Source organism: Polyodon spathula, chromosome 7 (genome assembly GCF_017654505.1).
Source record: "Polyodon spathula isolate WHYD16114869_AA chromosome 7, ASM1765450v1, whole genome shotgun sequence".
Classification (NCBI taxonomy): Eukaryota; Metazoa; Chordata; class Actinopteri; order Acipenseriformes; family Polyodontidae; genus Polyodon; species Polyodon spathula.
The window spans coordinates 10673552-10692945 of record NC_054540.1 but is presented as its reverse complement, the minus strand read 5'-3'; the positions used below and the strand labels follow the sequence as shown (position 1 = coordinate 10692945).

At 34.3% G+C, this 19394-nt stretch overlaps 1 pseudogene; it reads left to right on the top strand.

Annotated features, from left to right (window-relative positions):
• Positions 1-19394, top strand: part of LOC121318140 — a 272183-nt pseudogene that overhangs the window by 225769 nt on the left and 27020 nt on the right.

Below are 19394 nucleotides of genomic sequence, written 5' to 3'. Positions count from 1 at the left end.
CATGTAAAGTCTAATTTGAAAGCATTGTGGAGTACGCTCAGGTGCCAATAAAATGTGAAAACTTTGCAGGGGGGTGAATACTTTTGCAAACCACTGTGGGTGTGTGTGTTTTCTAAACTTTTGAGGCATAAGCATTTAGGAAATAACACTTACTACCCAGGAACAAACCTTGTGTTACATTGTGTTACATTGTGTTACATTGTGTTATAAATGCTCTGCCTAATGGAACAGGAACTTCACTTTAAAGAACACCTTTTTGGCACCGCAAGCGATTCGTTCACAACAGACACAGTACTATTTTGTAACCTGATAAATTGTCATTACCTGCTAACTTCAATTCAAATGGTTTATTCAATCTTTTCAAATGTGACTTGTCATCAAGGGAGTGTCTTGAGGCAAGCTGAGTGGTTTATTCAATCTTTCCAGAACCGCCTCATTTTGTATTCTGATTTCCATGAGTGCATCTCATTGCTAAAAAATGGAAGGTAAACAAACGCCAAAATGCACCAGTGTTTCTCTGTTTGAGCTCCTGAATAACCTGAATCAAACATAAGTCGGCAAGCAATTTAGGGCCCTTTCATACCTAGTTTGTTTATAAAGATCTGATTCAGAATCCACTTGCAAACAAACTAAAATGTTGCATTTTTGCTTCACTTGGTTTCACACTAAAAAATATCAAACTATTTATTTTTTCCAAGCGAGTTTAAGTTCGCCTTCACAACTGTAATCGCACCAGAATGTGTTTGCTTTCACATTACAGTTCTTTCAAGTAAATCTGATCGACTATTTGTTGACATGGCCAAAATGATATCTTCCTGTTGATGCCTAGACAGATATTAGTGGTGATACCAGTAAAGTGCCTGTAGTGAACGTATAAACATGGAGGGTTCCACCCATGTCAGTCTTGTGATAGTACTACTATAGTAGATGCCATTATTTATCAACCCCTTGGTTCCCAGCCAACGTTATTAATAACCGAAGTCCAAACAAACAAGGACTGAAAGGTCCCTTAGTATTTTCCATTCTGGTGAGTTCCTTCACCATTCTGTTAAATAATTTGTGAATGTTTTGAATATTGCTCCTGTATGGTATTCATAATTCATCTAGAGCTGCTGCTGCTGCATTTTTTAAGGTGTGTAGGGGTACTGGGTTAATTTAGTTTGACAGTTTATTAACATTACTTTGTCTGTTACTTTATTATTATAGTTTATTAACATACACTTGCCTATTGCTTTTCTCTTACTCATTCTGTTCATTTCATATATTGATGCATGTGTGTCATGACAAGTAATCCATATTTATTTATTTATTGATTCATATGGTGTCTGGTTAAGAGAACACTTTGCTTGCTTCCAGATGGATGTTCTCACAGCTGGAGACTCTATACTACTGAAAAGAAAAACAGGCTATAAACAGTGGGGTAATTTACATGGAAAAATAAGAATAAGTCTCCCCTTTTTGTCACTCTATTTAGGTTGTTTCCTACCATCACCAGTGTTAATGAAGGGGTACAGGTGGTTTGGATAAGTCAAACTTAATTTGTCCTCAAGGAAATCAGAACCCAAATCAAAACAACAATAGGCATTTTTTGTATTATTTTGGATATTTTAAAGTTGTTATAAAACACATATCAGAGGCAGTATCATTTGAACTATGGAAGCTATGGAACCACTAGATTGGAATGTAAACAAATACACTTTCAATACTAGACCCAGTAAGCATGTTATTCCACTCATGCTATTCCACTCCTGTTATAACAAAAATATATCCCACGCTGGATATACCCACACGTGTGGTATATATGTATTTAAACAACTGATAGCATTCATATCTAGAATACTGAGTTTTCTATAATAAAATCCCCTGACACTGAAAGTATAAAAGCTGTTAATGAAATCAGGATATGGCTTTTAGTAACAGTCACGATATTATCAAATGCACTTTGTTAATACCATGTGATCAGTGAATATTAGACAGCCATTAAGAGTAGCGAGACTTTCTTCCTTCTTGAATCCTTGTCTTTCAAATGTGTGGAATGGCATTTGTGGTTCTGTCAATATAGGTAGGGGTAAGAGGTTTTTGCTTTTATGTTGACAAAGCACTTACCATTTGAAAGAAAGGTCACTTTGATGCCTGAAACTTACTGTAATGGAAGGGCACATTTAACCACCATCTTAATGTTAACTTTTTAAAGTACACCTGTCTAAACCATTGTTTATACAGTATTTAAGAACAATGACATTTTTTATGAACAATGATGTTTTTATAAAACCATAATACTAGCTACAGAACAATCTTTTTGCCTGTATTAATGTACAGTATATTGTGTGTGCCAGGATCTGTCTTTTTCCTTATAAGTGATAAAAAAGTACACTGATACCTGAAGGGAGGGGTAGGGTGGAATGAGTGGAGACCAAAGTTGGTAAGATCAGATGAACACTTGGTTCTAAAGAGAATGTAAATAGAGATTTTTATTTTTTTTAAATTTCATACTGAAATAAGTTCACCTGCTTTTATTGTCTATGTTTAAAATGTTCTAATATTGTGAATTTAATTTAATTGATATTAACAGTAGAAAATCTAAACACTCTAAATTAGGACTCTATCAGTCTTTTAACATATATTTACAAACAGAAATACACTAAAAAGACTTTCAAGCACGGGTATGTTTTCGAAACCTCAGTACTGCTATACAGGCTCTATTTTATTTATTCTAAAAAAATTAAAGTGCAGTTTTTATCAATTGAATAAACCCCTGGAAATGCAAAAATATTAGGTCTTACAGGCGTACTTTGCATGACCTACATGTCCCTATAAATGTTAGATTTCTATAAACCTTATACATTAAGGGGTCTATGTTGATTATTTAAACAGTGGCATCATGTTTAAATCACCATTGTGCCTTGAGGAAAGGTGCATTAGGAACATATATATTTCTGAAATGTGTTAAATCCAGTGCATATTATAGATACTGGGGTATATTCAATTGACCTAAAGATTGGCAGCTGTAAAGACATTTTTATATATTAAATAGGACCAAACCTGCCTCTTTACCTACTTTTTAAAGACAAATTACATTCATAGGACTCACACACTGTCAAACCCACCTTCTTTTAATTGTTTACCATTTTTAGATAACTTAAATAGACCCCACTATATCAGTGCTGAGGTAACAAGGTAGAATCAGATAAAATAATGGGGAATAGACAATTGGTGCTAACATTTTAGGCATTATGTTAGAGGAAGTACAAATGTAATCGAGGGGAAAGTCATTTATTCCTGAAACCATAAGAACATATATTAAGGGTTATTGTTAGACACTATATTTGTGGTGAAAACCCCATTGCAGGACCTGTGATAAGATTATTTATTGATCAGATTAAAAGCTTCCACTAAATATTCCAAACTATTATTTGAGATAAGACCGGTAGATCAGGGTTGTGGTGAACACAGGCAGAGGGTATTTGTTCGGTGTGAATTTAAAACCTGCTTCTTAATGAAAGGAGTGTAGCAGGGTTTGAGTGACAGGGCTTTAACTGGGTGATTCATACAGTGCACAGTAAAATCAAATTGATCAGAGGATATTCCATCATTTCTAACTGAAAGGCCACTGGGAGATAAATATAGAGATTGTTTTTGGTCTAACCTGGCAGAATCTAAATATGAGGCAAGCCAGTCTTAATTTTATCCTCTTGTCTTATGGTAAATGCTAACCACGGGGCTCTACATATATATCAATTTGTGTTTATGACAGCACTAACATATTTAATGTTAGAATGTTATTAATGGGATAAAGTTGATTGCAGATTCTCTTTTTTTTTTTTGTAAACAGGCAAAGTCTGGTAGTCATATTATTATTATTATTATTATTATTATTATTATTATTATTATTATTATTATTATTATTATTATTATTATTTCTTCTGTCGAAAACCCAAAGCAAATTAAAAAACTTAATCTTGATGCTTCTGAGTTGACCATTATAGGTATTACATAATTGTGTTATCTATACAGATTTCTAAGTTTCGAGGGGACTGCTTGGCAATGCTGACACGGTATAGCCAAAATATGCTCCCTTGTTGGAACTGTGGGTTTGTTCCTATATGCCAAGAATTTGGGCTTCATGTAATGTTTCTGTGGAGGCCTACATGTTGAAGTACTTTACGAGAGTAAACAAATGTTTAAAACTGAACATTTATATCTTTAAAGTGGTTCATATGTTCTTTATTAGTATTCTAGTTTGTTTACATTTGATAGCCTTGAGTTTGATCGACGTTCAATGTAATGGAGCACTGTGCCTTTAAGAAATGAATAATTTGAATAGAGGTAGGCGACATCACACATGACGTGTGAATGTCCATGGACTTAAAAATAAAAATGTAAGGTAGTAGTATCTTACTACAAAGATAAGAAATAAAAGAAAATATATCTGAAAAGCTTTACCATCACTGAAAGAGACACTGCTTCAAGCAAACCTCTACATGGGTAGAAAAGAGTTTATTGTTAGTAGATGCTTAATGGAAGATGGAAAAGGCTACAGAACTTATGCCATAAGTCATGTGGTTTGGCCGCCATATTGGATTGAAAAAAAAAAACATTTTGCCTAAATGTAAAATTTGTCTTTCAAAAACCACTTATTGCAGAGTGCTAAAAGTTGATATAGTTGTTGAGGGATAGTCCAAGAATAACTGGTGTTCTTAAGAAGCTGATAGGTTGTGTGGTACGGCGGCCATGCTGCATGTTGTTAAAATTCCACGGTATAGAAACCGCTAGTCTGATTGAAACAAACCCAATGGCACATATGATCATAGTGTGGTTTTCTTTAAAGGCTGCTAAAGGGAAGTGCTACAATAAAAAACACGGTGGCCACGTTGGATAACATCATCAACATACAAAACTGGCTACAAAAATCTCCGAAATCGCTAGTCTGATTGTACCAAAAATTGGCACAGAAGATCCTAGTGTGGTTGTCTTTAAAGGTTGTTCAAGGGAAGTTTCTACAATATAAAACATGGCTGCCATGAAAGATGACATCATCAACTTTCAAAACTGGCTAATAACTCTTTATAGAGTGCAGATAGTGCCATGGTTACTATGGAACACATATAAACCCATGTATGCTCTATCAAAAATGTCACTGCCTGTGACCTTTGACCGCTCCTAAAGGTCAAATGTAAAACTGGCTTATAACTCCTAAGAGAGTGCAGATAGGGTCATGCTTACTATGGTTGGCTTCTGGAGTCATCTGAATGCCTTTCCACTTTTTATTTCATTTTAAACCATTTAAATACCAAACCGTAACAAAACATAGACAAATAGTGCATCTACACAGAGCAAAAAAAGTGGACAGACAAAATACATAGTGATTTGTGAGCAAATGAACTTTTGAATTTAGCTCGTGGTGGTGAAATTGCGGGATTAAGCACATTTTCCCCAGGGCAGCATCTATTTTGAATCTCACTCAAAAGCACATCTTTTTACGCAAAAAGGAGTCAGTGTGTGAAAAAGAGCTCAATCAGTCCTCCAGAGGAAGTTATATAACCACTCTTCAACTTCCAAACAACTGGAAAACTATGAAGGTCAATGGCTCCTGATGTAAACCTCTGATTTCTGACTCGAGTAAAAAAAAAAAAAAAAAAAACATTCCCACCAAAAAATACTTTTTCATGATCATATTTAAATTATTATACTATGTAACACAATTTGTGTTCCTGGGTAGTAAGTGTTATTTCCTAATTGCTTATGCCTCAAAAGTATAGAAAATGGCTATTATTCCCCACAAACTTTGCTTTTGTGACCAGGACAGTGATATTTAAAAATATCACTATTTCCAATGGGAAAACGGGCAAATGTGTGTCTTTTCATTCACATAAAGTCAGAAAAAAACAACATATGAATCCAAATTAACATGTATTTATACTAAAGTAATACAAAAATGACTACAAAAGATTTAGAAGTGAGTAGTTTTTTGAGATTTATGATTATACTGTAAATACAGGAATCTTGACGTCCTCAGGTACAGCATGGTACTGTAAGTGGGTTTGGATTGACATTCGCAGGTACAGCATGGTACTGTAAGTGGGTTTGCATTGACGTCCGCAGGTACGGCATGGTACTGTAAGTGGGTTTGCATTGACGTACCTGCATACCTCATGGTGTTGAAGTGGTTAAAATGTTTTGCTTCCAAATGGACCTGCAGAGCAACCTCAGCAAGTTCATTATTGCAATTGAAAAGAAATATGCAGCTATTTCCAGTTCAAGTCACAGCATTATACATGGTTTGCAGGCTTTTTATTGGCTGTTTTTTTTATTCACCATGTATTAATAATATATTTTATATTTTCCTTAAAACTAAAACTAAACAGAATGTCGTACCTTCTTAAATACACTTCTAGCAGTGTTTCACTCCAAGTCTCTGGGGCATGTTCTAGGGTTTTAGTGTAGTCATTACCTTGAAGCACTGAGGTTTTAAACGTCTATTTATGATACCTGGAGCATTAAACTAGCAGGAGCCAAATAGATTTGTGCATTTGTCATTATTTTCGTTGTTTTTGACTCAAGATCACCTTTACTGGTGTTTTTTTTTTTCTGTTGTTTTGCTGTTTTCTTCTGCTTCTGTGTCAGAAATGGTGTGATATTAACACAAATTCTTCATGGAAATGTATACATTTTTAAAAACCCAAACTGCATTCATTGTTTTTGTTTGTTTGTATGTTGACCAGGTCTCTCTGGGTCCCTGATAAAATGAAGGACACATTAAATAAAAGAAATCTGCCTTTTTTAAATAGTTTCTGCTTTTGTTAGTAAAAAGGTTGTTGTTGTTATACCACTATCCTAACCTCTCTTCCATTGCTGATTTAATATTTAATACATTGGCAGGTTCAGTATGGCATGATCAATCGCTTCTCTTTTCATACTGCTGCACTAGGTCATTAGCACCTTATAGATTTCATTCAATCTCCCCTGACAGCTATCCTTGGCTTCATCAAAATAGCTTTGCATTTTAAGTGCTGTTGCCATTATCATAGTGTTCCTTCTATTGGCAAATGCTTGTGATGTACTGGTTGTGGACTGTAATGAAAGTAAGAGCATTGAGACAGATGAACTGTGAAAAGATTGAGACTGGAATCTTTATCACCTGTTCAATCATGCTCAGTCTTCTACATTTCAGAATGTATTTTGCTCCTTTCCAAGAACTAAACCAAACAAATATTACGATGAAGCATAAGCAAGGCATTGGAAGTCAAGTTAATTGATTTTTTCCCCCACCCATTAATTCTTTCAGGACAATGGGATACAAGAATAGGTAAGTGAAGGTCCCTGATGGCCACTTTTGGGATAATCATGGATGCAGTTTTGACAGTAACAATTTTGGACCAGTAACTAACTTTTATTGTTTTTACTATATTTGTTATAATTTATGCACCGCAGTAGTGCAGTTCTCACCAATGCACAGTTTCTATACTGTGATATTGATGGATAATAATAGGACATTTTAAGAGCTAACTTCAATTGCAGTGTTAAACATCTCTTGTCCAGTACATTAGACCACACATTTGGCCATTCCACGGTTCCACTTAAACACAACTGAATAATTCAAATTGCATAATACAAAACACAATTTAAGAAGGTGAAAAAAAGAACATTAGCCCAATAAGCCTGTTTTAATGAATGATACTGTTTTCTGGGTCTCTTTATTTGCCATTTTTACAGGTCTAATTTATAAACAACGTTGCACCAACAGCCACCACTGAAATTCTCAGATTTCCTAAATGCTATTGAAACACTGTTTCTTCTTTTTTCACTGAACATGCTGAATGATTTTGGCTCAATTAGCTTGACTGTAATAATGATCTGATTTCAGTTAGGCAATGCAGTTTTCATTTCCCATTGCTACAGGCTCAACCCAGCGATGTGTGTAGTGTGAACTGATGCTTACCTCAATTAAAGTCTGAAATGCAACCCCTCCAAGAAAATGTTTCAAAAACTGAAAAACAGACACCTATGTTCACAAATCATTTATTTAGTCAGTAACAGTTGAATGTGGATAAATTAATGTATTTGGAGCCGATACATAGTAAGAAGTATATACATATATTGTATAATTTCAATCAAATACCCAAATAAGCAGAACACATTATCCCCCAAACCCTGTGGTGCGTTAGTAAAATTTCTCAAACCTTGAGCAAATTCAGAAAGCCCTGATATAAAATACTGATCCTATTTAAGGATTGTTGAATGAATACACAAATCGAGAAGTAAATGATTACACTGTGTAACAATTGTTTTTTTTGTTTTTTTTTGGTTCCTGGGTAGTAAGTGTTATTTCCTAATTGCTTATGCCTCAAAAGTATAGAAAATGGCTATTATTCCCCACAAACTTTGCTTTTGTGACCAGGACAGTGATATTTTGAAATTTACCTATTTTCCAGAACATTCCAGATAGAGTCAGTGCTGAGTAAACTTGGATTAACTTCTAGAACTTTCTAGAACTTTCCAGTAATATAAATAGTAGTATAAATACAGGGGCCTTAAGCCCACCAATTCAGTTTAGTTCCAGCTGCCTAAGTAGATACACGTCTGCATTTTTCTGAGACGGCATCAAGAGGCTGCAATGGTGGCATTCCTGATGGGTCTCCAAGGCGTCTTTACCAAGTTTCCCTGCTATCTTTGCCTTTGGGACAGCAAGGACACCAAGGCGCACTACCACAGGCGGGACTGGCCACAGCGAACATGGGAGCGTACTTGGAGGAGCAAGGCGAGGGCTTTCACCAGGATATACTGGACTTTGAACGCCGCTACCAAGGACAGTATAATGAGAACATGATGGGAGACTACATTTGAGGGCTGATTCGTGAAAGTGATTTACAGTATAATCGTAAATCCCGAAAAACTACTCACTTCTAAATCTTTTATATTACTTTAGTATAAATACATGTTAATTTGGATTCATATGTTGTTTTTTTCTGACTTTGTGAACAAAAAGACAGTTTTCTCATTGGAAATAGGTACATTTCAAAATATCACTGTCCTGGTCACAAAAGCAAAGTTTGTGGGGAATAATAGCCATTTTCTATACTTTTGAGGCATAAGCAATTAGGAAATAACACTTACTACCCAGGAACAAAAAATTGTGTTACATAGTGTTATTTGCAATTGATCATTTATACATGTTATTCATGACCATTATTTAACACAATCACAGACTGTAGCAATTAAATTGGTTCCAATATGAAAAAGGCATTACAAAATAATGTCAAACTTTAAGGTCAAAAGATGAAGTACACATGGTTTTTAACAAAACTGTGTTCCTTCGTTCAAAAGTGTAAATTACTTATATTAAATATAGTCCAACCATTCGTATTAGTATGTTTTGTGCCTTAATATATTAGTTCATAGTTTACAGATGCAATTTCATACTTTGTGTATGACCTTTTAATGGTATTATATGGGCAATAGACATCCCATAGTATAAAATACAGATAAACTCAGTACTTGCTGGTCTGAAACAAGCGAGTGGCCTAAAACATTTTTAAAGGTCACATTTAATTCAAAGCCTTTTCCATTCAAGTATTATTAAAAACAAAAAAGTTAATATGATTTAGTATATACAATATAAAACATTAGGGGCATTACAGTAAATTGGCAATTTGTGCTCTGAAGTACATCAGAGATCAGTTAGTTAGGATCAAACTTCAGCCATGCCATAAAAGCAGAAAACTATAGACAACCAGTTACTCTAAAACATTTTTTAAAAAGTAAAGTTTCATTATCTGCATTATTAAATGATGAATAAAGCTCAAAAGAGAAAGTTAAAATGATTAAGGATTGTTGAATGTATGCATCAAAACAATAGATGGTGACAAGAACATTGATGTTAAATAAAGAAAGAAATAAAACTGCAATAAACAGAATAAGATGTTAGAGTTATGCTTTAGTCATACAAGAGATGTTCTGGTAAAAATAGCAAATGCAATTTGGCAAAATAGCATTTACTGTCAATCATGAGATAGAAGAAAAACTCAGATGACAACAAAATCCCTCAACCATTTGCATGGCAGCGGTTTAACAAAGCAAGCTATCAAAAAAAACAAAAAAAAAAACAGGTTGTTGAATGCGTCCAAATATCTGATGAGTTGAATATACCATTTATACTTGTTGTGTAGTTTAAAAGCTTTCTATCAACAGCTGCTAACAAAACGGAAGGTCAGGACCAAGCCAAGATGTGTTTTTATGGAAGTTTAAGTAGTATGACATGCATTTGGTCTTATTATGGCATGCACTACAGTAATATGACAAACATTGGTCTATAAAAGACGTTACTGTCGACATGTTTAGTCTGATGAATAATAAAATGTTGCCATCTCCTCTGGTAGGCCCTTATAGATTATCTATATTTCAGCAACAATTGTTTTTAAGCTATGATCTCTTACTACTTTTGATTACAGCACTTCTGTTATTAAGTCTTCATTAGTTATATAAAATCTGAGATCTGATTCTAATTCCATCTTTAAACTAGGTACTGTACTTCAGGAACAAGGAAGATTGCCTGCCTTTTATAGACATCATCCCACTATTACTGTGCAGTGAGCTGATGGTAATCACATAGCAGCTTTCTTTCAAATTGCAAGAACTTGTCCTTGTACACTAACTGTAGATGCCAGTCCATTTCCCACTGAAAATGGCTTGAACTTACACATAGTGGGTTAGCTGATCATAGGGATACATTGATTTTAAGGCCATGGAGCGTGTTCTTTCTCACCACTCTTAGCAAGGTCATGGATTCAGAGAACAAAAAAAAAAGATGTGAAATTATACAAACAATGAAACAACATCTATCCTTTGTAGCAATCTACAAATATCACCAACACATTTTTTGGCAAGTTTTCCCCTTCCTATTGTGTTAGTATATGTGAAACAAAAGAAAAACTGTCATGTGTAGAACATGTTTTTACAATAAATACAATTTTACAAGAATTGCATCTGTTTCAAAAAGAAAAATAATATATGATAATATAAATATAGTATTAATATGTTTGCTCAAAAAAGACTGCTTTATTATATTGTTTTGAACTAATGTGGGATGCATGTTAATTGCTTTAGTATTTATACAAGACTGCTATGACATTATTATCAAGCAATGGCATGTTATTTAAGAATATTTGGCAGGATTCTTTTGAGATTAAAATGATCAAATAATCCTGACATTTATTAGTGTTTTGAATATGCGTTACTGCAGCTGATGTTATTCCATGTGGATTTCCAAGCTTTTTTCATCTGTATCCATTAAGACCCTGAATGTGCAGTTTAGAGTCATTTGAAATGCTCTTATGACTAAAATATTGATTTACCCATTTAAACCACCGTTTGGATCTGTTTTAAGGAAGTTATAGTAACTTTTTATTGTGTTTCAGTTCACTATTACATTACATGGATCAATTAACCCGACCATGTTGGTGTTTGCTGAATAAATGAAAGCGGAGTGCAGAGTTCACGGTGTTGTGTGTGTGGCATGACAAAGCTGGTAATAGGGCTAAACCAGGTGACCTGACCACAATGAGAATTTACTATGGAAGTTGTTGCACCTTTAATGGAACAACCATAGGGTCAATTTGCAAAAATGAACTTGTCTATTGCCACATCCCCCCCCCCCCCCCCCCCCCCCTCCATGTGTATCAACTCTATAGCAGGTGTTGGCAAAGTTGTCCTTGCCAATCAAGGTATTTGTTCCAACCAATCAGTTATTTTGTCATAAAATTATTTAAAATCATATTTATATACTAACGTTATAGAACTCAATATAAACACAAATAGCAAAAAAAAAAAAAAAAAAAAAAAAAAAAAAATGGAACGATAAATGGTGGCAAAACAGTAAACCTATAAACTATATTGGGGTACTGCAATAAATGTGGCCATCAATGTAAGCAAATAAACAAACAAATAAATCAACAAATAAATAAGTGGTTTATGTACCATCAAGTCCAAGCCTCCTTTCGATCTTGTACTTTACTCCCTCAAAATAATCACTGGTAGACGTGTTTCCTGTGTGACGTTTTTGTAGTAAAAATTGGCATGTAGGGATACACATTTTGTGTTCCATGTGCTTAGCCTTATTCAATGACAAGGCTCAGAAAGACTGATTTGATGGCCCCAGGGCTTATTATTGTCATGACAGAGATTGCGTCATTGGTGCTTAGGCACCAAAATTAGAGCGGTCCAGCCTGTCGGGGTTAACTGGGATCTGTGTCATGTCACATAGACTCCTTGTCATAAAAAAAAACTGTAAAAGACATCCATCAGATTCCATCATATTGAAAACCTAGATTGTCAAATCTTTACCAGGGTTCAAGTGGGGAAAAAATAGAAAAATAGCTGAGACTCAAAGAAACAGTTCCTTGTTGCATGAAATGTAGTAATACATCCCAATTCAAAGTAGACTCGCATTATTCTCAGTGGACCAAATGTTCTCATTTGTAATCTATTCCCCTAGCTCTTGCCCTGCTAGTATGATTTGTGACTGCTAAATTTAGGAGGCTCCATATTTATTCACCTTTTATTTCTGGGGCATTAGTTCATCCTTCAAGATAACAAATCTGTTCTACCTCTTTTCAGTGTATTTTTGTTGTACTTAGTTTACAACTTGACTGCTACTGTTTATTGACGCAGTACACTTGTTATAAAAAGTGCATGGCCATGCTTTAGTGACATATTAAAGAAAGCACTGATAGTTGGGCAATATAGAATGCAGATGCAAGCTACAACAAAGGTAAAACAGAACAGCTATGTATACCCAACATCAAAAGAAACATATCCCTTATATTTGAGCATCAAAAGAAATGTATCACTTATATTTGGATAAAATTCACTAGATGTGATCGAAAAATGACAAACTCTGTTTTAGAGCAGGTGCAGTGACTTTTTATTGTGCTGATTAACAGTTGACATCACGAAGATGCTGCAAAATGATCTGTCGATCTTAGGCAGGTGTTGTGACTCTTGGTCTCACAGTTCATGGCCTGTCATTGACTTTGTGTCTAGTTATACCGTCTTGCCAGGTTTGAAATGGCTGGCTGTGAGCACCCAAGACGGTGAGCCACAGTACGCTGCCCTAGTTCAGCCTCCAACATGCAGATTGCATGAAGGCGCTGCTCTCTTGACAGACATGGCATTGCTTTTTTTCTGTGATTTTCTTTATTGCTTTTATTCAAGCTTGCAATTCAACAGCTGAAATCACTCCATATCCAGTGTCCGATCAACTGTCTCACTAATTGGGTGATTAAGTGCATATTCTTCAGTCATGGTCAAGGATGAATGATCAAGTGATTAAATAGAAACCAAAAACATTTTGTCAATGTCCATCATTTATATACCTTTTTTTCGAAAATAATCTATAATAGTGATACGTTTCTTTTCATGCTCAGTATATGTTGCTAAACTGTGGGTCGTATAACAATTGTTTTTATTCTGATCTTTGGAATTCTGGGTATTGTAGTTTTTTTGTAAAGGAATCATTAAAATAGTCATAGACAGTATCGTACTTTTAACACTATCAACTTTAGCTTCAGTCACCATAAAACATGTATGAGAATTCTTGTAAACAATGCTGACTTTGTTACTTTTCCAACACCTTTCAGATACTGTATGCATTTACTCTAGAGAGATGCTATGAATATGATATTATAAACAAGCTGCTGATAGTGATAAAGTAAAATCTTGAATATGTTGTCCTGTTATAATGAAGTCCGTATTTATTTATTATTTTAGATTTCTTGTTACTGTAAACGCATATGCAGCTGTAAAGTCATGTGCATTGTTAAACCAGTCAGCAATGATGTGTGTTCAGTCCCTCTACCATTATCAAGGGTTCTACAAATTAGCAAATCAATCCAACAAGTTGATAAAAAAATGGTTTTTTTGGGGGGGGGCGGGGAGGGGGGGTGGTTTGTAGCAAAATAGAAGCTGCTACATTTTTGGTTTTTACCATTTCTCATATTTGTAACACTTAAAAAAAACAGCAAGCCTTAACATTTAGTGTATAATGTGTTCTCGCTATGTCACAATTGTGATTATTCACAAATGTGGCTAATTCACAGTTAGGCCATGTTGACAGTAAATAGGTACACTATTTAAGTATACACAATAACACTGTCACATTGCAAAAGGATAATGCCCGTACTAACATTGATTGTGGAATGCATTTTCTAAAGAAAAGAAGCATCAGTGTGCTGACTGAAAAGCATTTATGCCTGATTTCAATCCCATTGAGCACGTCTGTGAGAAAAAAGGACTGAGATGTTAAAAGCTCCAAGGACAACCCTAAATTTGCTGTAACTCAGCCAATATAGTGTGTCTGGGCTTGAAGCCTATGCAAAATGTATCAGCTTTCTGTCTGTCTTAAATCGTGTCAGTGTTTTCTCACAATTGAGTTTCAGTAAGAAGAAAAAGATGCTGTTAATTTGTGCCCTGGTCTGAGAGGGATTCTTTGTTCTACTGTGGAAGTTACATTGCATTACCATTGTGTTGCAGAGCTAGTCTAAGATTTTTAAGTCTGCCTTGTTCCACTTGACCAGATAAGCATTTTGTCAGTAGAAATACATCATAAAACAATATAAAAACATAAACAAGGTGACAGACTGGGGAGGAGAGCTACAGTTGAAAATTATTGACCTGAGGGGGGCTATAATGGCCGTTGCACCCTGTAGGTAACAATAGTCTTGCCAAGGGACTTTTAAATTTCCAGTACATATTTAATATATGAATAAGTCAAGAAAATAAGTGAGGCAAGGTTGGATAGTCAATATGAAAAGGGGCAGAACTGACAGTGATGTTAACCAATCGCATGACAGATGGATACTATAGCCCGATGGTGTAAGGATGTCAGGGCAATAGTTAGACCCTTCAATGCTATGATAGTATTGTCTACAAGGTGCTAGAAATTTCATTATGATAATGCAGAACATAATTCTAGAAAAGTATAGAAAATGCTGAATTGTAGGTGAACATTCTTAACGAGTATAAAAGGGTTAGGTATAGGATGATTGCTGTCATTACCAAAAATATGGGAAAAAGTAAAGACCTTATGCAGAACATTGTTTATTGTGATAAAACCAGAGAAGGATACAAGACAATTCCTAAGTTTTGAGTATCCCAATTTCAACTGTTGTTTCGATTATCAAGAAGTACAAGACTCATGGTACTGTCACAATGCTCCCTCGGTCTGGAAGAAAGAAGGTTCTTTCACGAAGAACAAGTAGAAGAATTGTGAGGAAGGGTAATAACAATCTGAGATTGGCTGACCATGATATTCAAAGTGAACTGGCTGCAAGTGGGACAGGGATTTCCATTTCAAACACAGGTTGAGTATTGCATGGTGAATGTTTCAATGGTCACAGGCCAAGGAAAAAGACAATCGCTTAATGTTTAAAAAAGGGCATATGAATGATGGATATGAGTTCTGGAAAAAGGTTTTGTGTAGTGAGGAAACAAAAATCGAGCTATTTGGCCATGCTGATAGTCGTTATGTTTGAAGAAAGTCTGGTGAGGTGTACAAAGAAAAGAACACCATACCTACTGTCAGGAACACAAAACAATCTACTTCAGAATGGTTAACACTAGAAGCCCCGCGACAGTCATTTTGGCAGTTTTTAGTTTTAAAATGTCATTTTCTCCAGTAGTGCAACACATATAGGGTTGTGCGTTCATGTACCTTTCTGTCTGTATGTATTAAATATTCTCACAAAGCATGAATCGCGGGAGTGCAGAAATAAAGGAGATATATTATATTATACCTAAAAGCCCCAGGAGCAGTCACATTGACAGCCACACAGAAAACAATGGTATTTTGATTATACAGAAAGGTATTCTACGTTATTTTTATTTACCAGTCCCCAATGTGTTTAGCTGTAATCAGATTAGCCTCTACTCTCTGCCTGAGTGAATGACAGACAGGCTATTGTTTTCAATCAGCCTTTTGAAGGCTGGCGTCTGCTTGCCAGCTGTGCTGCTTTGATCAGTCGATTAGCATCGGGACTAGTAAAAATTAATACCAGAGATAGTGGAGTTTTACTACGCAACAAAATATGGTGTTAATGTTTTGGATCAGATGGCACGGAAGTATTCAATGAAAGCTGGCTCCTGACGGTGGTCTGTTCAGGTGTTTTACAATGTATTGGACCTAGCAGCCATCAACTCCTGGGTACTTTACAAAGAATGCATGGAGAAGAATTTACCAAGGAGAGAATATATTTTGCAGTTAGGACAGGAACTTTGCAAAAAGCATTTGGAACAGAGGGAGACTGCCCAGAGTGTACCCACAGCTGAAGCTGGCAACCCTGTTGAGAGCCGCAAGAAACACCAATGCCAGGTTGGCAAGTGCAATAAAAATAAAACTTCAGACAGCTGTGCCCTGTGTAGAAAGGCAGCCTGGAGAAGCACATTAACTGTGTTGATTGTGAACAGCCTTAGACTCAGGTAAAGGAATACCCTTTTGTAGAAAAAAAAAAAAAAAGAAATTAGACTTTTTTTTATAACTTCTTGTGCTGTGTGCTTCTGTACAATGTTTTTTTTTTTTTTTTTTTTTTTTTTTTTTCCTAAGTTTATTTATCTATGTTGTTCGGTTGCTTTTTCTCATCTGATAATAAACGGATTGCTGTTGAAAAGTAAAAAATTTATTGTTTCAGTTTTATAAATGTGAACTGTATGTAGTATATCGATGTCTGTTCAGATGTTTATTTATTTACATTTTCTTGTTTTGATTTGTAAAAAATAGCTATATATATATATATATATATATATATATATATATATATATATATATATATATATATATGTGTATATATATATATATATATATATGCAAATATGCTTTGGTTGTTCAGATGTTTGGCGTACTCAATAAAAAACATTAAAAAAAAAACTAATTACATCCTACTGTTTCTCCTTTCGTTATACTATTTACAGTGTTTTGAATACAGCCATCAGAAAGACTGCTGCGGGGCTTCTAGGTATGAGTATATCTCCGGTCCTTCTAGTGTTAAAAAAAAACAAAATCAAGGCTCTGGAATGGCCTACTCAAAGTCCCGATCTGAATCCGATTGAGGATCTTTGGTTCGCGTTGAAGAAGGCTGTGCACAAGAGAAGTCCTTGGAATTTGAATGAACTAGAACCATTTTTCAATGAAAAATAGTCAAAAATCACTAGAGAATCATCCCAAAGGCTCAGTGACAAATATCTTAATCATTTAAAGGAGGTTATTATTGTTAAATGTTTATTAACTAGCTAATAATTTAATTATCCTTGTCACGGTATGAATACTTTAGAATTAGCATTTTTGGAGTTTTGTAAAAAAAAAAATTTAAAAAAGAAAATAAAAAGAAATTAAAAAATGCTGAAATAAATAATTGTAGACGTCTATTTCTTGTAACTTTTTTGCTGTACACAAAAGGTTTAAAATAAGTGTTGAACAATAAAACATTTATTGTACAGTGTTTACTTTTCTTTATAAACAGCTGAAGGGCATTTGTCCAAAACTTGAAATAAAATGTTTTAATCATTTAAAGTTTTATGTACATGAACTTTTTTAATTTATTTCTATTTTTTCATGTGCAATCTACCATTACCATATGATTGCATAGTTTTTAAAGAATGTGCTGACCTCAGAGACAGTTTAAAGATGAACTGATCAAATGATTTCCATCTGCCCTCATTTTATTTCATCTCAGAAATAAACAATTACAACAATAATTGAAAGGTTCAAGTTTTTACTCAAACAGGTCATTTTATTTTATATGTTTTTTTTTTTTCTTTTTAGTTACCTTTCAGATAGTGGAATTTAGATTTTATTTAGTTTCAGTTTATTCCTTGGAATGAAGAATCACCTTTCGTCAGTTTGATTTCCCAATCGGGTATTTTCTAAAGCTCATTTATTGCTAGACTAAGTGCAAGGATTAAAAAGCTTCTTAGGAATTAGAACCACCTTACTTACTCCCTCCTCAGATGTGTTAATCTATATATTTAATCCTTTAGGCAGGCTGTACGTGTTTAATGTTACTGTACATGAAATCTGTAATCTGTCCACTGTTTGCATGGTGGTTATATTTTTTAAATACATATTCCAAAAGGTCTTTTGTATGTACAGCACAAGCCTTCTACAGTTATTTTGAAACCTGTAATATGTGAGAGAGTAACCTTTCTACAAGAAAATAGTAATGTTATATGTGCATAAAGTTGCAAAAAAATGTAATAAAAAAGGACTAAAAGTTTAAAATGTACATAAACTAGTTAATTACTACATTTCTTTCGTATTTAATCAGTTTATTTACATTTTAAACTTGACCTCTTATTTATTTATTCTTACATCATATATTGAATAAGATTAAATATATTTCTGCTTTGCACTTTTTTAAATCTTTGTGTCATTTTGTGATGCACAGTGTGCGACCATTAGACTTTTAAAAAACTGATATATTTTGAGCTTAACACACCTTTGTTTAGACTACAGTTTTGGACGGTCTTCGTAAAAGCGCAGAATCATTGCTATATGAACTCTCTTTAACACCATATATTGTTCTCAAAGTTTTCCTTTTTTTTCCCCTTTTTTAATTTTTTTTTTTTTTTTAATGTGAGTTTGATGTAACTGACATGGACTGAACAGGTGCATTTATCCCATTCCCCCACAATTGGAAATTGGAAAAGTTAATCTCTCTCTCTTCTCTCTCTCTCTCGAGAGAGATAGAATAGTATATAATATAGATATTCTATATATATATAGTTATAATATATATTAGATATATATGTGTGCCTGTCTTCACTGTCACCAAATCTACTTATATGTTCCATTATGCCTGTCTTCACTGTCACCAAAATCTACTTTATGTTCCATTAGTTATGTTACTGTCATTTCTGTCTTCGTGAGCATCCATCACTTGTATTATTTACAAGTAAGTGTGTGTGTGTGTGTGTGGGGGGGGGAACTGTGTTTCCATTTGGCTGAACATGCACCCGTTTCATTAAATACAGTATATTAGTATATTGGGCTCCATTTGTGCACATTGAATTGGAGGTACATTATGTATCCATTTGGATGAACCCATTTTCAATAAAGAAACGTTTTACCATTGTCAGAATTCATATAAAAGGATTTTTTCTTCAAACATCAAATGGTTGAGAATAATCTACATACATTTTCATTACTTTTTCAGGTGATATGCATAAAATGTTCTTATTCACTACATTATTTATAAGAATTGAAGCAAGGGTAATGTAATATCTTGTTGCCTTATAGGCTGGAATTAAAATGCATTTTTTTTTCTTTTATCTACACATCCTACCCCCAACTTCCAAGTGAAATAAATATTCTAGAAATTTGTAGAAAATTAATAAAAAATAAAAACTGA